This window comes from Bufo gargarizans, chromosome 4 (assembly GCF_014858855.1).
Source record: "Bufo gargarizans isolate SCDJY-AF-19 chromosome 4, ASM1485885v1, whole genome shotgun sequence".
Taxonomy (NCBI): domain Eukaryota; kingdom Metazoa; phylum Chordata; class Amphibia; order Anura; family Bufonidae; genus Bufo; species Bufo gargarizans.
In genome coordinates this window covers 89,308,622-89,329,404 of record NC_058083.1, presented here as the reverse complement: position 1 = coordinate 89,329,404, position 20,783 = coordinate 89,308,622, and the positions used below count along the sequence as shown (strand labels likewise).

The 20,783-nt window shown below is 45.5% G+C and overlaps 1 pseudogene; it reads right to left on the bottom strand.

Annotated features, from left to right (window-relative positions):
* The window catches only part of LOC122935237, a 73,200-nt pseudogene that overhangs the window by 21,321 nt on the left and 31,096 nt on the right, over positions 1–20,783 (bottom strand).

Genomic DNA, 20,783 nt, shown 5'->3' with positions numbered 1-20,783 from the left:
GATTAGGCACAAAACTGACAAGAATGGAGCCAAATAGATTCCTTAAAGGGGTTCTGCACTTTAATTTAACTGATGATCAATCCTCTGGATAGATCATCAGCTTCTGATCGGCGGGGGTCTGACACTCGGGACCCCCGTCGATCAGCTGTTTGAGAAGGCAGTGGCGCTCTAGTAGCGCCGCGGCCTTCTCACTGTTTACCACTGGCCCAGTGATGTCACGACTAGTATCAACTAGCATGGGCGGGGCTAAGCTCTGTTCACTTGAATGGAGCTTAGCCGCGCCCACGCTAGTTGATACTAGTCGTGACGTCAGTGGGCCGGCGGTAAACAGTGAGAAGGCCACTGCACTGCTGGAGCGCTGCTGCCTTCTCAAACAGCTGATCGGCGGGGGTCCCGGGTGTCAGACCCCTGCCGATCAGATGCTGATGATCTATCCTCTGGATAGATCATCAGTTAAATGAAAGTGCAGAACCCCTTTAACTATAATGGAATCCGTTTGGTTTCCATTCGGGAGATAGCTTTTTCAATGGAGAAAAATATTTGTGACGGAGCATCCAATGCAGATGTGAACATAACCTTCATTTGATTTGTTGGATGCAAATTGTACTGCAGATTCGTTTTAGTCCCCTTTCAGATGAGCAAGTTCCACACAGTGGACGCTCAGCGTGAGTATACGGCAGCTCCCGTCCTGTTCTCCCAGCACTAACACGGTTGCATAACATTGTATAGATTTATGATGCTATGTAACCCTTACAGTTCTGGAATGTATTGGATAATCACAGGCTCGGACTGGCCCAAATGGGAACAGGGGAATCATCCGGTGGGCTCCCAGTTCACCAGCTCAGCATCTCAAATAACCTAAATCAATATAAAAAACTGGGTAGACTATTCAGCTTATTATTATAGAAACATCAAAAGGTTATGATGGCCTATAGGGACCCCCTTTTTGAAGTTGTTGCAGATAACCCAATAATTAATCATCATGTAGTGTCTTGTTTCTGTGTCTCTGTGTGGGCAGGTAATATTTGCATGTGGTTGTACAGTGGTCCCCCAGAATGACTTTTATTGGTGGGCCCTAGGCATCTCAGTCCGACACTGGATAATACTGACATAACGCTGTCAGTGTTATCTAAAAGGGTTACATAGCATCAAAAATTCATATAATGCTTACCTAGTGTTAATAATTACATAATGTTATCTAAGGGTTACATAGCATCAAAAATTCATACAATGCTATGTGACCCCCGTCAGTTCTGGGAGGTCAGGACGGGAGCTACCGCATACTCAAGCTACAAGTCCAATGCGTGGAACTCGCTCGTCTGAAAGGGGCCATAGATTTTAATTTGGAATTGTAGATGTTAAAATGATAACATTTGCTGCAAATCTACAAAATAGTAGGTATGACACTAATTTGAAAAGTCATTAAAAAGCCCTCAAATATTCACTGGGAAATTCTGTGAATGAGGATTTGTATAAGTCACTGGTATTGTACTCTAACGTTGTTGCTGATTTTCAATGTGCAGCAAATTCACAATTTCAGAACGTACCTTTAAAGGGGTTGATCCAAAAACAGGACCGATAAATCTAGAATCCCTGGTGGTAAGTTCATTGAGCCCCTACTCATCATGAGACCTGGAGTCCCCTGGCAGTTGGAGAACTACTGCCTATGCCTGACTGACACCTGTGTTTAAGCCTATGGAGTACAGCGCCCAAATATCTCTGACAATCCCATAGATTCAGTTTTAGTTTTCTTGTGATTGGTGGTGGTCTCAGAGGTAGAACCCCCAATGAAAATACAAACCGGATTCCAAAAAAGTTGGGACACTAAACAAGTTGTGAATAAAAACTGAATGCATTGATGTGGAGATGGCAAATGTCAATATTTTATTTGTAATAGAACGTAGATGACAGATCAAACGTTTAATCCGAGTAAATGTATCATTTTAAAGGAAAAATACGTTGATTCAAATTTTCACGGTGTCAACAAATCCCCAAAAAGTTGGGACAAGTAGCAATAAGAGGCTGGAAAAAGTAAATTTGAGGATAACGAAGAGCTGGAAGACCAATTAACACTAATTAGGTCAATTGGCAACATGACTGGGTATAAAAAGAGCTTCTCAGAGTGGCAGTGTCTCTCAGAAGTCAAGATGGGTAGAGGATCACCAATTCCCACAATGTTGCACAGAAAGATAGTGGAGCAATATCAGAAAGGTGTTACCCAGCGAAAAATTGCAAAGACTTTGCATCTATCATCATCAACTGTGTATAACATCATCCGAAGATTCAGAGAATCTGGAACAATCTCTGTGCGTAAGGGTCAAGGCCGTAAAACCATACTGGATGCCCGTGATCTCCGGGCCCTTAAACGACACTGCACCACAAACAGGAATGCTACTGTAAAGGAAATCACAGAATGGGCTCAGGAATACTTCCAGAAACCATTGTCAGTGAACACAATCCACCGTGCCATCCGCCGTTGCCAGCTGAAACTCTACAGTGCAAAGAAGAAGCCATTTCTAAGCAAGATCCACAAGCTCAGACGTTTTCACTGGGGCAGGGATCATTTAAAATGGAGTGTGGCAAAATGGAAGACTGTTCTGTGGTCAGACGAGTCACGATTCAAAGTTCTTTTTGGAAATCTGGGACGCCATGTCATCTGGACCAAAGAGGACAAGGACAACCCAAGTTGTTATCAACGCTCAGTTCAGAAGCCTGCATCTCTGATGGTATGGGGTTGCATGAGTGCGTGTGGCATGGGCAGCTTGCATGTCTGGAAAGGCACCATCAATGCAGAAAAATATATTCAGGTTCTAGAACAACATATGCTCCCATCCAGACGTCATCTCTTTCAGGGAAGACCCTGCATTTTTCAACAAGATAATGCCAGACCACATTCTGAATCAGTCACAACATCATGGCTGCGTAGGAGAAGGATCCGGGTACTGAAATGGCCAGTCTGCAGTCCAGATCTTTCACCTATAGAGAACATTTGGCGCATCATAAAGAGGAAGGTGCAACAAAGAAGGCCCAAGACGATTGAACAGTTAGAGGCCTGTATTAGACAAGAATGGGAGCGCATTCCTATTTCTAAACTTGAGTAACTGGTCTCCTCGGTCCCCAGACGTCTGTCGAGTGTTGCAAGTAGAAGGGGAGATGCCACACAGTGGTGAAAATGGCCTTGTCCCAACTTTTTGGGGATTTGTTGACACAATGAAATTCTGATTCAACATATTTTTCCCTTAAAATGGTACATTTTCTCAGTTTAAACTTTTGTTCCATGATTTATGTTCTATTCTGAATAAAATATTAGAAGTTGGCACCTCCACATCATTGCATTCAGTTTTTATTCACGATTTGTATAGTGTTCCAACTTTTTGGGAATCCGGTTTGTACATAATTTTGATAGCTAATAAATATTGTTTGTGATCTTACCACTTTTATACAGTATAGTGCCACAGAAATGTATAGAGTAGCACTGTACCTATGAAAAAAAATTATAAATGAAAGCAAAAAGTGCCATGTTTCATTAGATGCCACATTACAGGATTGTTCATTATTGTTATGATGTGACATCATATGTAACCTAGCAGAATCTAGGCAAAACAAAGCTTACACAAGTGGTCATTGCTTGTTTCCTAAACAAACCAGTCGTGTTGGTCACATTAACAAGTTGACAATACAACACAGACTAGGCTCTCACTAAAGATACTCCACCAGAGCCTTTAGTGATCTCCATTTGTTTTGTTGATCTGGTTTGAGGCCATTAACATCTGGTCTTCATGTTTCTTCCTTTCTAATTCATAAAGACAGGGACAATTTTTGCTGTATAAATGTTCTACCAGGGTGTTGCTTCCTGGTACCATGGTTGTCCCATTTTTATTCATAAAGTTCCAGAGATGCAAACCAAATGAATTATTGAAAGTTGGAAAAGTATCCCATTGTATGAAATATTTCTTCCATTCATGATACGGGACTGGGTAAAAGCGGTCTGGAACAAAAAAAGTTAGTGTCCCGCAAGTTACATCTTCCTTAAGACTAATTTCAACATTTTTGCATTTTTGTTTTAAAACTCGTGTTATAAGTAGAGTTGAGCGAACACCTGGATGTTCGGGTTCGAGAAGTTCGGCCGAACATCCCGGAAATGTTCGGGTTCGGGATCCGAACCCGATCCGAACTTCGTCCCGAACCCGAACCCCATTGAAGTCAATGGGGACCCGAACTTTTCGGCACTAAAAAGGCTGTAAAACAGCCCAGGAAAGAGCTAGAGGGCTGCAAAAGGCAGCAACATGTAGGTAAATCCCCTGCAAACAAATGTGGATAGGGAAATGAATTAAAATAAAAATTAAATAAATAAAAATTAACCAAAATCAATTGGAGAGAGGTTCCATAGCAGAGAATCTGGCTTCCCGTCACCCACCACTGGAACAGTCCATTCTCAGATATTTAGGCCCCGGCACCCAGGCAGAGGAGAGAGGTCCCGTAACAGAGAATCTGTCTTCATGTCAGCAGAGAATTAGTCTGCATGTCATAGCAGAGAATGAGGCTTCACGTCAGCCACCACTGCAACAGTCCATTGGCATATATTTAGGCCCAGCACCCAGGCAGAGGAGGGAGGTCCCGTAACAGAGAATCTGTCTTCATGTCAGCAGAGAATTAGTCTGCATGTCATAGCAGAGAATGAGGCTTCACGTCAGCCACCACTGCAACAGTCCATTGGCATATATTTAGGCCCAGCACACACACAGGCAGAGGAGAGAGGTCCCGTAACAGAGAATCTGGCTTCATGTCAGCAGAGAATCAGTCTGCATGTCATAGCAGAGAATGAGGCTTCACGTCAGCCACCACTGCAACAGTCCATTGGCATATATTTAGGCCCAGCACACACACAGGCAGAGGAGAGAGGTCCCGTAACAGAGAATCTGGCTTCATGTCAGCAGAGAATCAGTCTGCATGTCATAGCAGAGAATGAGGCTTCACGTCAGCCACCACTGCAACAGTCCATTGGCATATATTTAGGCCCAGCACACACACAGGCAGAGGAGAGAGGTCCCGTAACAGAGAATCTGTCTTCATGTCAGCAGAGAATTAGTCTGCATGTCATAGCAGAGAATGAGGCTTCACGTCAGCCACCACTGCAACAGTCCATTGGCATATATTTAGGCCCAGCACACACACAGGCAGAGGAGAGAGGTCCCGTAACAGAGAATCTGGCTTCATGTCAGCAGAGAATCAGTCTGCATGTCATAGCAGAGAATGAGGCTTCACGTCAGCCACCACTGCAACAGTCCATTGGCATATATTTAGGCCCAGCACACACACAGGCAGAGGAGAGAGGTCCCGTAACAGAGAATCTGGCTTCATGTCAGCAGAGAATCAGTCTGCATGTCATAGCAGAGAATGAGGCTTCACGTCAGCCACCACTGCAACAGTCCATTGGCATATATTTAGGCCCAGCACACACACAGGCAGAGGAGAGAGGTCCCGTAACAGAGAATCTGTCTTCATGTCAGCAGAGAATCAGTCTGCATGTCATAGCAGAGAATGAGGCTTCACGTCAGCCACCACTGCAACAGTCCATTGGCATATATTTAGGCCCAGCACCCAGGCAGAGGAGGGAGGTCCCGTAACAGAGAATCTGTCTTCATGTCAGCAGAGAATTAGTCTGCATGTCATAGCAGAGAATGAGGCTTCACGTCAGCCACCACTGCAACAGTCCATTGGCATATATTTAGGCCCAGCACCCAGGCAGAGGAGAGAGGTCCCGTAACAGAGGATCTGGCTTCATGTCAGCAGAGAATCAGTCTGCATGTCATAGCAGAGAATCAGGCTTCACGTCAGCCACCACTGCAACAGTCCATTGTCATAAATTTAGGCCCAGCACCCAGGCAGAGGAGAGAGGTCCCGTAACAGACAATCTGGCTTCATGTCAGCAGAGAATTAGTCTGCATGTCATAGCAGAGAATGAGGCTTCACGTCAGCCACCACTGCAACAGTCCATTGGCATATATTTAGGCCTAGCACACAGGCAGAGGAGAGAGGTCCCGTAACAGACAATCTGGCTTCATGTCAGCAGAGAATCAGTCTGCATGTCATAGCAGAGAATGAGGCTTCACGTCACCCACCACTGCAACAGTCCATTGGCATATATTTAGGCCTAGCACACAGGCAGAGCAGAGAGGTCCCGTAACAGACAATCTGGCTTCATGACAGCAGAGAATCAGTCTGCATGTCATAGCAGAGAATGAGGCTTCACGTCACCCACCACTGCAACAGTCCATTGGCATATATTTAGGCCTAGCACACAGGCAGAGCAGAGAGGTCCCGTAACAGACGATCTGTCTTCATGTCAGCAGAGAATTAGTCTGCATGTCATAGCAGAGAATGAGGCTTCACGTCAGCCACCACTGCAACAGTCCATTGGCATATATTTAGGCCCAGCACACACACAGGCAGAGGAGAGAGGTCCCGTAACAGAGAATCTGTCTTCATGTCAGCAGAGAATCAGTCTGCATGTCATAGCAGAGAATGAGGCTTCACGTCAGCCACCACTGCAACAGTCCATTGGCATATATTTAGGCCCAGCACCCAGGCAGAGGAGAGAGGTCCCGTAACAGAGAATCTGGCTTCATGTCAGCAGAGAATCAGTCTGCATGTCATAGCAGAGAATGAGGCTTCACGTCAGCCACCACTGCAACAGTCCATTGGCATATATTTAGGCCCAGCACACACAAAGGCAGAGGAGAGAGGTCCCGTAACAGAGAATCTGTCTTCATGTCAGCAGAGAATTAGTCTGCATGTCATAGCAGAGAATGAGGCTTCACATCAGCCACCACTGCAACAGTCCATTGGCATATATTTAGGCACAGCACACACACAGGCAGAGGAGAGAGGTCCCGTAACAGAGAATCTGGCTTCATGTCAGCAGAGAATCAGTCTGCATGTCATAGCAGAGAATAAGGCTTCACGTCAGCCACCACTGCAACAGTCCATTGGCATATATTTAGGCCCAGCACACACACAGGCAGAGGAGAGAGGTCCCGTAACAGAGAATCTGGCTTCATGTCAGCAGAGAATCAGTCTGCATGTCATAGCAGAGAATGAGGCTTCACGTCAGCCACCACTGCAACAGTCCATTGGCATATATTTAGGCCCAGCACACACACAGGCAGAGGAGAGAGGTCCCGTAACAGAGAATCTGTCTTCATGTCAGCAGAGAATCAGTCTGCATGTCATAGCAGAGAATGAGGCTTCACGTCAGCCACCACTGCAACAGTCCATTGGCATATATTTAGGCCCAGCACCCAGGCAGAGGAGGGAGGTCCCGTGACAGAGAATCTGTCTTCATGTCAGCAGAGAATTAGTCTGCATGTCATAGCAGAGAATGAGGCTTCACGTCAGCCACCACTGCAACAGTCCATTGGCATATATTTAGGCCCAGCACCCAGGCAGAGGAGAGAGGTCCCGTAACAGAGGATCTGGCTTCATGTCAGCAGAGAATCAGTCTGCATGTCATAGCAGAGAATCAGGCTTCACGTCAGCCACCACTGCAACAGTCCATTGTCATAAATTTAGGCCCAGCACCCAGGCAGAGGAGAGAGGTCCCGTAACAGACAATCTGGCTTCATGTCAGCAGAGAATTAGTCTGCATGTCATAGCAGAGAATGAGGCTTCACGTCAGCCACCACTGCAACAGTCCATTGGCATATATTTAGGCCTAGCACACAGGCAGAGGAGAGAGGTCCCGTAACAGACAATCTGGCTTCATGTCAGCAGAGAATCAGTCTGCATGTCATAGCAGAGAATGAGGCTTCACGTCACCCACCACTGCAACAGTCCATTGGCATATATTTAGGCCTAGCACACAGGCAGAGCAGAGAGGTCCCGTAACAGACAATCTGGCTTCATGACAGCAGAGAATCAGTCTGCATGTCATAGCAGAGAATGAGGCTTAACGTCACCCACCACTGCAACAGTCCATTGGCATATATTTAGGCCTAGCACACAGGCAGAGCAGAGAGGTCCCGTAACAGACGATCTGTCTTCATGTCAGCAGAGAATTAGTCTGCATGTCATAGCAGAGAATGAGGCTTCACGTCACCCACCACTGCAACAGTCCATTGGCATATATTTAGGCCTAGCACACAGGCAGAGCAGAGAGGTCCCGTAACAGACAATCTGGCTTCATGTCAGCAGAGAATCAGTCTGCATGTCATAGCAGAGAATCAGGCTTCACGTCAGCCACCACTGCAACAGTCCATTGTCATAAATTTAGGCCCAGCACCCAGGCAGAGGAGAGAGGTCCCGTAACAGACAATCTGGCTTCATGTCAGCAGAGAATTAGTCTGCATGTCATAGCAGAGAATCAGGCTTCATGTCAGCCACCACTGCAACAGTCCATTGGCATATATTTAGGCCTAGCACACAGGCAGAGGAGAGGTTCATTCAACTTTGGGTAGCCTCGCAATATAATGGTAAAATGAAAATAAAAATAGGATTGAATGAGGAAGTGCCCTGGAGTCCAATAATATATGGTTATGGGGAGGTAGTTAATGTCTAATCTGGACAAGGGACGGACAGGTCCTGTGGGATCCATGCCTGGTTCATTTTTATGAACGTCAGCTTGTCCACATTGGCTGTAGACAGGCGGCTGCGTTTGTCTGTAATGACGCCCCCTGCCGTGCTGAATACACGTTCAGACAAAACGCTGGCTGCCGGGCAGGCCAGCACCTCCAAGGCATAAAAGGCTAGCTCTGGCCACGTGGACAATTTAGAGACCCAGAAGTTGAATGGGGCCGAACCATCAGTCAGTACGTGGAGGGGTGTGCACACGTACTGTTCCACCATGTTAGTGAAATGTTGCCTCCTGCTAACACGTTGCGTATCAGGTGGTGGTGCAGTTAGCTGTGGCGTGTTGACAAAAGTTTTCCACATCTCTGCCATGCTAACCCTACCCTCAGAGGAGCTGGCCGTGACACAGCTGCCTTGGCGACCTCTTGCTCCTCCTCTGCCTTGGCCTTGGGCTTCCACTTGTTCCCCTGTGACATTTGGGAATGCTCTCAGTAGCGCGTCTACCAACGTGCGCTTGTACTCGCGCATCTTCCTATCACGCTCCAGTGCAGGAAGTAAGGTGGGCACATTGTCTTTGTAGCGTGGATCCAGCAGGGTGGCAACCCAGTAGTCCGCACAGGTTAAAATGTGGGCAACTCTGCTGTCGTTGCGCAGGCACTGCAGCATGTAGTCGCTCATGTGTGCCAGGCTGCCCAGGGGTAAGGACAAGCTGTCCTCTGTGGGAGGCGTATCGTCATCGTCCTGCCTTTCCCCCCAGCCACGCACCAGTGATGGACCCGAGCTGCGTTGGGTGCCACCCCGCTGTGACCATGCTTCATCCTCATCCTCCTCCACCTCCTCCTCATCCTCGTCCTCCTCGTCCTCCAGTAGTGGGCCCTGGCTGGCCACATTTGTACCTGGCCTCTGCTGTTGCCAAAAACCTCCCTCTGAGTCACTTCGAAGAGACTGGCCTGAAAGTGCTAAAAATGACCCCTCTTCCTCCTCCTCCTCCTCCTCCTCCTGGGCCACCTCCTCTTCCATCATCGCCCTAAGTGTTTTCTCAAGGAGACATAGAAGTGGTATTGTAACACTGATAACGGTGTCATCGCCACTGGCCATGTTGGTGGAGTACTCGAAACAGCGCAACAGGGCACACAGGTCTCGCATGGAGGCCCAGTCATTGGTGGTGAAGTGGTGCTGTTCTGTAGTGCGACTGACCCGTGCGTGCTGCAGCTGAAACTCCACTATGGCCTGCTGCTGCTCGCACAGTCTGTCCAGCATGTGCAAGGTGGAGTTCCACCTGGTGGGCACGTCGCATATGAGGCGGTGAGCGGGAAGGCCGAAGTTACGCTGTAGCGCAGACAGGCGAGCAGCAGCAGGATGTGAACGCCGGAAGCGCGAACAGACGGCCCGCTCTTTATGCAGCAGCTCTGACATGTCGGGGTAGTTGTGAATGAACTTCTGCACCACCAAATTCAGCACATGCGCCAAGCAAGGGATGTGCGTCAAATTGGCTAGTCCCAGAGCTGCAACGAGATTTCGCCCATTATCACACACCACCAGGCCGGGCTTGAGGCTCACCGGCAGCAACCACTCGTCGGTCTGTTGTTCAATACCCCGCCACAACTCCTGTGCGGTGTGGGGCCTGTCCCCCAAACATATGAGTTTCAGAATGGCCTGCTGACGTTTACCCCGGGCTGTGCTGAAGTTGGTGGTGAAGGTGTGTGGCTGACTGGATGAGCAGGTGGAAGAAGAGGAGGAGGAAGCCGAGAAGGAGGAGGTGGCAACAGGAGGCAAAGAATGTTGCCCTGCGATCCTTGGCGGCGGAAGGACGTGCGCCAAACAGCTCTCCGCCTGGGGCCCAGCTGCCACTACATTTACCCAGTGTGCAGTTAGGGAGATATAGCGTCCCTGGCCGTGCTTACTGGTCCACGTATCTGTGGTTAGGTGGACCTTGCTACAGATGGCGTTGCGCAGTGCACACTTGATTTTATCGGATACTTGGTTGTGCAGGGAAGGCACGGCTCTCTTGGAGAAGTAGTGCCGGCTGGGAACAACATACTGTGGGACAGCAAGCGACATGAGCTGTTTGAAGCTGTCTGTGTCCACCAGCCTAAATGACAGCATTTCATAGGCCAGTAGTTTAGAAATGCTGGCATTCAGGGCCAGGGATCGAGGGTGGCTAGGTGGGAATTTACGCTTTCTATCAAATGTTTGTGAGATGGAGAGCTGAACGCTGGCGTGTGACATGGTTGAGACGCTTGGTGACGGAGGTGGTGGTGGTGGTGTTGGTGGTACATCCCCTGTTTGCTGGGCGGCAGGTGCCAACGTTCCTCCAGAGGCGGAGGAAGAGGCCGAGGCGGCAGCAGCAGAATAGGCCGAGGCGGCAGCAGCAGAAGAGGTAGCAGGGGGAGCCTGAGTGACTTCCTTGGTTTTAAGGTGTTTACTCCACTGCAGTTCATGCTTTGCATGCAGGTGCCTGGTCATGCAGGTTGTGCTCAGGTTCAGAACGTTAATGCCTCGCTTCAGGCTCTGATGGCACAGCGTGCAAACCACTCGGGTCTTGTCGTCAGCACATTGTTTGAAGAAGTGCCATGCCAGGGAACTCCTTGAAGCTGCCTTTGGGGTGCTCGGTCCCAGATGGCGGCGGTCAGTAGCAGGCGGAGTCTCTTGGCGGCGGGTGTTCTGCTTTTGCCCACTGCTCCCTCTTTTGCTACGCTGTTGGCTCGGTCTCACCACTGCCTCTTCCTCCGAACTGTGAAAGTCAGTGGCACGACCTTCATTCCATGTGGGGTCTAGGACCTCATCGTCCCCTGCATCGTCTTCCACCCAGTCTTGATCCCTGACCTCCTGTTCAGTCTGCACACTGCAGAAAGACGCAGCAGTTGGCACCTGTGTTTCGTCATCATCAGAGACATGCTGAGGTGGTATTCCCATGTCCTCATCATCAGGAAACATAAGTGGTTGTGCGTCAGTGCATTCTATGTCTTTCACCGCTGGGGAAGGGCTAGGTGGATGCCCTTGGGAAACCCTGCCAGCGGAGTCTTCAAACAGCATAAGAGACTGCTGCATAACTTGAGGCTGAGACAGTTTCCCTGGTATGCATGGGGGTGATGTGACAGACTGATGGGGTTAGTTTTCAGGCGCCATCTGTGCGCTTTCTGCAGAAGACTGGGTGGGAGATAATGTGAACGTGCTGGATCCACTGTCGGCCACCCAATTGACTAATGCCTGTACCTGCTCAGGCCTTACCATCCTTAGAACGGCATTGGGCCCCACCATATATCGCTGTAAATTCTGGCGGCTACTGGGACCTGAGGTAGTTGGTACACTAGGACGTGTGGATGTGGCAGAACGGCCACGTCCTCTCCCAGCACCAGAGGGTCCACTAACACCACCACGACCATGTCCACGTCCGCGTCCCTTACTAGATGTTTTTCTCATTGTTATGGTTCACCACAACAACAAATATATTATTTGGCCCAATGTATTGTATTCAAATTCAGCGGGATATAAATTTGAGGCCTAGTATTTAGGCGCTGGGTGACCGGTATGGATTTAGTGACAGAATTAGACTTGGAAATGCACAGAAGCGTGTGTGTGTGAAGTTATTCTGAATGACCCAATGTGCACCTTGAATATTATATACCCTTTTAGGGATAGATTTCAAATAGCTCTGATATAGCAGAAACCACTAAATTATGAAATTGCTAAATTGGGAATTGTATTTCAACCCAGAACAAAAAATGTGCTTTGACGGACACTAAATAACTTTCCCAGCCACAACAGGACAGCGTTAACGAGAGATTTAGCAGGATATAAATTTGAGGCCTAGTATTTAGGCGCTGGGTGACCGGTATGGATTTAGTGACAGAATTAGACTTGGAAATGCACAGAAGCGTGTGTGTGTGAAGTTATTCTGAATGACCCAATGTGCACCTTGAATATTATATACCCTTTTAGGGATAGATTTCAAATAGCTCTGATATAGCAGAAACCACTAAATTATGAAATTGCTAAATTGGGAATTGTATTTCAACCCAGAACAAAAAATGTGCTTTGACGGACACTAAATAACTTTCCCAGCCACAACAGGACAGCGTTAACGAGAGATTTAGCAGGATATAAATTTGAGGCCTAGTATTTAGGCGCTGGGTGACCGGTATGGATTTAGTGACAGAATTAGACTTGGAAATGCACAGAAGCGTGTGTGTGTGAAGTTATTCTGAATGACCCAATGTGCACCTTGAATATTATATACCCTTTTAGGGATAGATTTCAAATAGCTCTGATATAGCAGAAACCACTAAATTATGAAATTGCTAAATTGGGAATTGTATTTCAACCCAGAACAAGAAATGTGCTTGAACGGACACTAAATAACTCGCCCAGCTACAGCACTAAGGACAGATTTAGCTGGATATAAATTTGAGGCCTAGTATTTAGGCGCTGGGTGACAGGTATGGGTTTAGTGACAGAATTAGACTTGGAAATGCACAGTAGCGGGTGTGTGAAGTTATTCTGAATGTCCCTATGTGCACCTTCAATATGATCTACCCTTTTAGGGATAGATTTCAAATAGCTCTGATATAGCAGAAACCACTAAATTATGAAATTGCTAAATTGGGAATTGTATTTCAACCCAGAACAAGAAATGTGCTTGAACGGACACTAAATAACTCGCCCAGCTACAACACTAACGACAGATTTAGCTGGATATGAATTTGAGGCCTAGTATTTAGGCGCTGGGTGACAGGTATGGGTTTAGTGACAGAATTAGACTTGGAAATACACAGTAGCGGGTGTGTGTGAAGTTATTCTGAATGACCCAATGTGCACCTTGAATATTATATACCCTTTTAGGGATAGATTTCAAATAGCTCTGATATAGCAGAAACCACTAAATTATGAAATTGCTAAATTGGGAATTGTATTTCAACCCAGAACAAGAAATGTGCTTGAACGGACACTAAATAACTCGCCCAGCTACAGCACTAAGGACAGATTTAGCTGGATATAAATTTGAGGCCTAGTATTTAGGCGCTGGGTGACAGGTATGGGTTTAGTGACAGAATTAGACTTGGAAATGCACAGTAGCGGGTGTGTGAAGTTATTCTGAATGTCCCTATGTGCACCTTCAATATGATCTACCCTTTTAGGGATAGATTTCAAATAGCTCTGATATAGCAGAAACCACTAAATTATGAAATTGCTAAATTGGGAATTGTATTTCAACCCAGAACAAGAAATGTGCTTGAACGGACACTAAATAACTCGCCCAGCTACAGCACTAAGGACAGATTTAGCTGGATATAAATTTGAGGCCTAGTATTTAGGCGCTGGGTGACAGGTATGGGTTTAGTGACAGAATTAGACTTGGAAATGCACAGTAGCGGGTGTGTGAAGTTATTCTGAATGTCCCTATGTGCACCTTCAATATGATCTACCCTTTTAGGGATAGATTTCAAATAGCTCTGATACAGCAGAAACCACTAAATTTTTAAATTGCTAAATTGGGAATTGTATTTCAACCCAGAACAAAAAATGTGCTTTGACGGACACTAAATAACTTTCCCAGCCACAACAGGACAGCGGTAACGAGAGATTTAGCGGGATATAAATTTGAGGCCTAGTATTTAGGCGCTGGGTGACCGGTATGGATTTAGTGACAGAATTAGACTGGGATATGGCCAAAAAATAACCACACTATTGCTGGTTAAATGCACTTGGTGATGGGCGCAGCTTGCCCCTGATGTAGTATATGGCCAAAAAATGAACAGACTATTGCTGGTTAAATGCACTTGGTGTCACAGCTTGACCTACCACACTACTGAGGGTTAAATGCACTTGGTGACGGGCGCAGCTTGCCCCTGATGTAGTATATGGCCAAAAAATGAACAGACTATTGCTGGTTAAATGCACTTGGTGACGGGCGCAGCTTGCCCCTGATTTAGTATATGGCCAAAAAATGAACAGACTATTGCTGGTTAAATGCACTTGGTGTGATAGCTTGACCAACCACACTACTGAGGGTTAAATGCACTTGGTGACGGGCGCAGCTTGCCCCTGATGTAGTATATGGCCAAAAAATAAACAGACTATTGCTGGTTAAATGCACTTGGTGTGACAGCTTCACCCTGATGTAGGCTTTAGCCAAAAAACAAACGAACCATTGAGGGTTAAATGCACTTGGTGACAGGCGCAGCTTGCCCCTGATGTAGTATATGGCCAAAAAATAAACAGACTATTGCTGGTTAAATGCACTTGGTGTGACAGCTTCACCCTGATGTAGGCTTTAGCCAAAAAACAACCACACTATTGAGGGTTAAATGCACTTGGTCGCAGCTTGTGCTGGCGCACCACAAGACACAAAATGGCCGCCGATCACCCCAGAAAAATGTGACTGACAAACGGTCTGGGCAGCCTAAAAACAGTGAGCAATTGAGGATCAGCAGCTCAATGATCCACAGCTGCAGATCGATCAGTTAATCAAGTCCTTTGGAGGAGTTAATCTGCCTAATCTCACCCTACTGTAGCAGCCGCAACCTCTCCCTACGCTAATCAGAGCAGAGTGACGGGCGGCGCTATGTGACTCCAGCTTAAATAGAGGCTGGGTCACATGGTGCTCTGGCCAATCACAGCCATGCCAATAGTAGGCATGGCTGTGATGGCCTCTTGGGGCAAGTAGTATGACGCTTGTTGATTGGCTGCTTTGCAGCCTTTCAAAAAGCGCCAAGAAAGCGTCACAAAAGCGCGAAGAAAGCGACGAACACCGAACCCGAACCCGGACTTTTACGAAAATGTCCGGGTTCGGGTCCGTGTCACGGACACCCCAAAATTCGGTACGAACCCGAACTATACAGTTCGAGTTCGCTCATCCCTAGTTATAAGTGCTGGTCCCTGGTGGCCCCATTCTTCACCTCTATAGTTCTGAACAAAGCTGTCCATGAACTCCCATGCCAAAGAATGTATTTGAGGAAACCCAAACACACCATTGCTAAAAAAAAATCTGTGGACTGAGGTGCAAAAAAATGATCTGAAGGGATAGGTTGGGTTGAGATGATATCAGTGTCCATATATATTCCTCCAAAGGTCCATATAATTGCAAGTCTGCATGCATCTGATAAAAAATGAATCCAGTAAACTTCCTTCTGCAGGTCAACCTGAAAAATATAATCATTTACATAATAATGAGTCATAAGAACACACAAAACAAAATTTGGGGGACATCATGATGACCTGAACATTACTATTTATGCTATTTTAATTTCTACAGCTTGTGGGTATTTTTAGCAAAATGTGTAGCAATTTATGAAGGTTCATTGTGCCTTTCTAAATAAATAAAAAATACAAATCAAAAGGTACAAATCTATTATATTCAAAGTTAGACTGACCCTCCAGATAATCGTCTGGAGTCATGGAGCTTAATGTAGAAAGCAAAAGATTTCACTATTCATAAGTAACCTGTTTATTCTTATAGGTGAGGTAAAAGCCAATATTCCTCATTTTACGGGAAAAAATTCCTTCCTGTTCCTAATTAGGAAATCAGAATAACTCCCTGGATCAATGACATCTCCAGATATCTTGTTAAGGCCTCTTTCACACAACCGTTTTTTTTTTCCCCGTTTACGGGCCATTTTTTCTGTTCCGTATACGGTACCATTCATTTTAATGGTTCCGCAAAAAAAAACGGAATGTGTTCCGTATGCATTCCGTTTCCGTATTTCCATTTTTCTGTCCCATTAAAAAATAGAACATTTCCTATTATTGCCCGCAAATCACGTTCCGTGGCTCCATTCAAGTCAAAGGATCTGCAAAAAAAGCAATGCATCAGTATGTCTTCCGTATTCGTTCCGTTTTTGCGGAACCATCTATTGAAAATGTTATGCCCAGCCCAATTTTTTCTATGTAATTACTGCATACTGGATATGCCATATGGACACAACGGAAACAAAAAGACGGATCTGGAAAAAACGGCCCGCAAAACACTGAAAAAGCCATACGGTTGTGTAAAAGAGGCCTAACTATAACCTGTAATATTATTACACTTACGGCTGGCTCTAGGTTCAGCTGGGCCCTTGGGTGATAAATCTCAGAGGGACCTCTTGTGGCATTTGTCAAATGTGACCACGGCATCTGAGAGTATTAAAAACGGAAGCACGGCCTTCCTGCTCAGACGCGCATTCCCTGAGCAGAGATAAGGGAAAGCAACTTGTTCTAAAAATGAGCCGCAGCCTGTACTAGGCTTCCAGGCTCATTGCTAGTATATCCCAGTTCAGGCCACTAGGTGGCAGCACTAAACTGTGATATAGTGATTTCTATAGAGAATAATGGAGCAATTTCCATTATTCTATATAAGTTGCAATCTGATAAAAAGTAATTTAAAAAAGTAAAAGAAAACATTTGGAAAATATTTAAAAAACTTAAAACATAAAATCACCCAACTTTCAACAAAAATGAACAAGAAAATAATAAAATTCTGGGCATCGTTGCATGCGAAAACACTCATACTATTAAAATATTTTTTTAAAGTTAGGCCATATGGTGAAGGATGTAACAGAAAAAAATAAAAAGGCTGATTTGCCATTTTTTCATCACTTTAACTCCCAAGAAAATTCAAAAAGTGATCAAGTCATACACACCCCAAAATAGTATTGTAAAAAAAAGACATATTTCCCTCAAATGAGCCCCTACACATCTCTGTAGACATAACTATCAAAAAAAGTTATGGGGGTCATCGGGGAGCAGGGGTTCTGTTAGGGTTGCCACCTTTCCCAACAAAATATAATAGTTACACAAATTAAAAAGGTCCTTCACTCACTGCGCCTGTGCCGAATACTAAACGGGACGGCGGATGCGCGGGATTTTACGGGCACAGAGAAGAACTAGGATGTCAATCAACTGGACATGGGCGTGCCAAAGGGTGAGAAGATGGAGCCACTAGGTGTTGCAGCAACACCCTAGTAGCACCTAGAGGCTCATTAGCAGATTATAAAAGTCTTTATTTTGAGGGAACGGCGGCAGGCAGGGAGTTAAAAATCATACAGTTATGTTCTGCTGACATTAGCACATTGCGATTTCTCTGATGACAGAAACCCTTTAAATACACTGGGTGTCCCCAAGCATACTGATAATGCTTGGGGATACCCCCTTCATGTTCATAGCAATGACTCCATATATGGACATAGCCATATATGGAGTCAGAGCAGGGACTCCTAAGCCAGGAACTAGAGTCCTGACTGTTCAGTAGTATTGGGGGATTCCCCATACAGCGATTTTCAGCATAGACCTGAGTGGGCCCCCTAGGAGCAGTGGGCCTGGGTTTGCTGGGTGCTGACGCTGGCCCTGATTTCACTCCAGAAATGCATAAAGGCCCCTATTAAACTCTTTTAGTGAGTTCACCACCATTACCCCCTTCCAGCAGAGCGTTCCATAGTTGCAATGCTCTTACAGTAAAGAATTATCTTTCAAGTTTGTGTAGAAACCTTCTTTCCTTAGATGTAGAGGACGTCCCCTCGTCACAGTCCTGGGCATAAATAGATTATGGGAGAGATCTCTGTACTGACCGTTAATGTAGTTATGCATTGTTATTAGATCTCCCCTCAGTAGTCTTTTTTCTAATCCAAAGAATCCTAATTTTGTGAATCTTTCTGGGTACTGTTGTCCACCCATTCCAGTTATTACTTTAGACAGTATGGCTGTCTTGTTTACAGGAGCCCAGAACTGTACACAGTACTCCATGTGTGGTCTGACTAGTGATTTGTAAAGTGCCAGGACTATGTTCTCATCACTTGCATCTATGCCCCTTTTGATGCACTTCATAATCTTATTGGCCTTGGCAGCAGCTGCCTGACACTGGTTTCTACAGTTAATTTTGCTGTCCACTAAAATCCTAAAGTCCTAAGTCAGTGTTATCCAGTGTTTTACCATCCAGTATGTACCAGTGACTTTTATTTTCCTTCCCATGTGCATAACCTTACATTTGTCAGTGTTAAACCTCATCTGCCACTTCTTCAATCTATCCAAATCCATCTGTAGCAGTATACTGTCCTCTTCTGTGTTAATACTAATCTGCAAAAATCTATATTTTATTGTGCAAAACTTCTAGAAGATGATTAATATTTTTTTTTTGAGAAAAGGGCCCAATACTGACCCCTTTTGTAGCCCACTAGTGACATTGACCCAATAAGAGTGTGTAGCGTTAATAACCTTTCTCTGTTTTTTATCACTGAGCTAATTACTTACCTACATACACACATACAGTGTCCTGAAATACACTGCAAAGCATTGAAAGTGTTGTTATCATTGTATTTCATGTATTACGTGCATATGATACAAATCCTATAAGGTTGTATAGGGAGTCGGAGGTCCCATATGGCTAGACAGGGCTGGATCCAGCCTTCCTCTCTAGGAGGAAGATTCTGGAGTTAATGGCTGACTGCTGCGGAGTGATCAGCTCAACGCATCAAGGAGCAGATCCTGTAGGGAGATTCCATTCCCCTACAGACTACAAGCAGTTTATGTGCCAGCCCTTAAAAGGGAGAATATCTATAGAAGGTTTAGCCATCAGAAAGGGATTGTGGACTTTGCCAAAGAAGGTGATTGCTGCTATTCTACAGCCTCCTCTGCATGTGGTGGAAACACTGTAAGCTACAAGCTGCCCACCATAGATGGACCCCTGTTCAGAGACTGTATTCATCCGAGGATACTGTGGATATTATATATATAAATATATATATATATATATATATATATATATATATATATATATACACAGTTGCAAGAAATAGTATGTGAACCCTTCGGAATGAGATGGATTTCTGCACAAATTGGTCATAAAATGTGATCTGATCTTCATCTAAGTCACCACAATAGACAATCACAGTCTGCTTAACCTAATAACACACAAAGAGTTAAATGTTACCATGTTTTTATTGAGCACACCATGTAAACATTCACAGTGCAGGTGGAAAAAGTATGTGAACCCTTGGATTTAATAACTGGTTGAACCTCCTTTGGCAGCAATAACTTCCACCAAACGCTTCCTGTAGTTGCAGATCAGACGTGCACAACGGTCAGGAGTAATTCTTGACCATTCCTCTTTACAGAACTGTTTCAGTTCAGCCATATTCTTGGGATGTCTGGTGTGAATCGCTTTCTTGAGGTCATGCCACAGCATCTCAATCGGGTTGAGGTCATGACTCTGACTGGGCCACTCCAGAAGACGTATTTTTTTCTGTTTAAGCCATTCTGTTGTCGATTTACTTCTATGCTTTGGGTCATTGTCCTGTTGCAACTCCCATCTTCTGTTGAGCTTCAGCTGGTGGACAGATGGCCTTAAGTTCTCCTGCAAAATGTCTTGATAAACTTGGGAATTCCTTTTTCCTTCGATGATAGCAATCCGTCCAGGCCCTGACGCAGCAAAGCATCCCCAAACCATGATGCCCCCACCACCATACTTCACAGTTGGGATGAGGTTTTGATGTTGGTGTGCTGTGCCTCTTTTTCTCCACACATAGTGTTGTGTGTTTCTTCCAAACAACTCAACGTTGGTTTCATCTGTCCACAGAATATTTTTCCAGTACTGCTGTGGAACATCCAGGTGCTCCTGTGCAAACTGTAAGCAATGTTTTTTTGGGACAGCAGTGGCTTCCTCTGTGGTATCCTCCCATGAAATCCATTCTTGTTTAGTGTTTTACGTATCGTAGATTCGCTAACAGGGATGTCAGCATATGCCAGAGACTTTTGTAAGTCTTTAGCTGACACTCTAGGATTCTTCTTCACCTCATTGAGCAGTCTTCGCTGTGCTCTTGCAGTCATCTTTACAGGACGGCCACTCCTAGGGAGAGAAGCAGCAGTGCTGAACTTTCTCCATTTATAGACAATTTGTCTTACCGTGGACTGATGAACAGCAAGGCTTTTGGAGATACTTTTATAACCCTTTCCAGCTTTATGCAAGTCAACAATTCTTAATCGTAGGTCTTCTGAGAGCTCTTTTGTGCGAGGCATCATTCATATCAGGCAATGCTTCTTGTGAAAAGCAAACCCAGAACTGGTGTGTGTTTTATAGGGCAGGGCATCTGTAACTAACACCTCCAATCTCAGCTCATTGATTGGACTCCAGTTGGCTGACGCCTCACTCCAATTAGCTCTTGGAGATGTCATTAGTCTAGGGGTTCACATACTTTTTCCACCTGCACTGTGAATGTTTACATGGTGTGTTCAATACAAACATG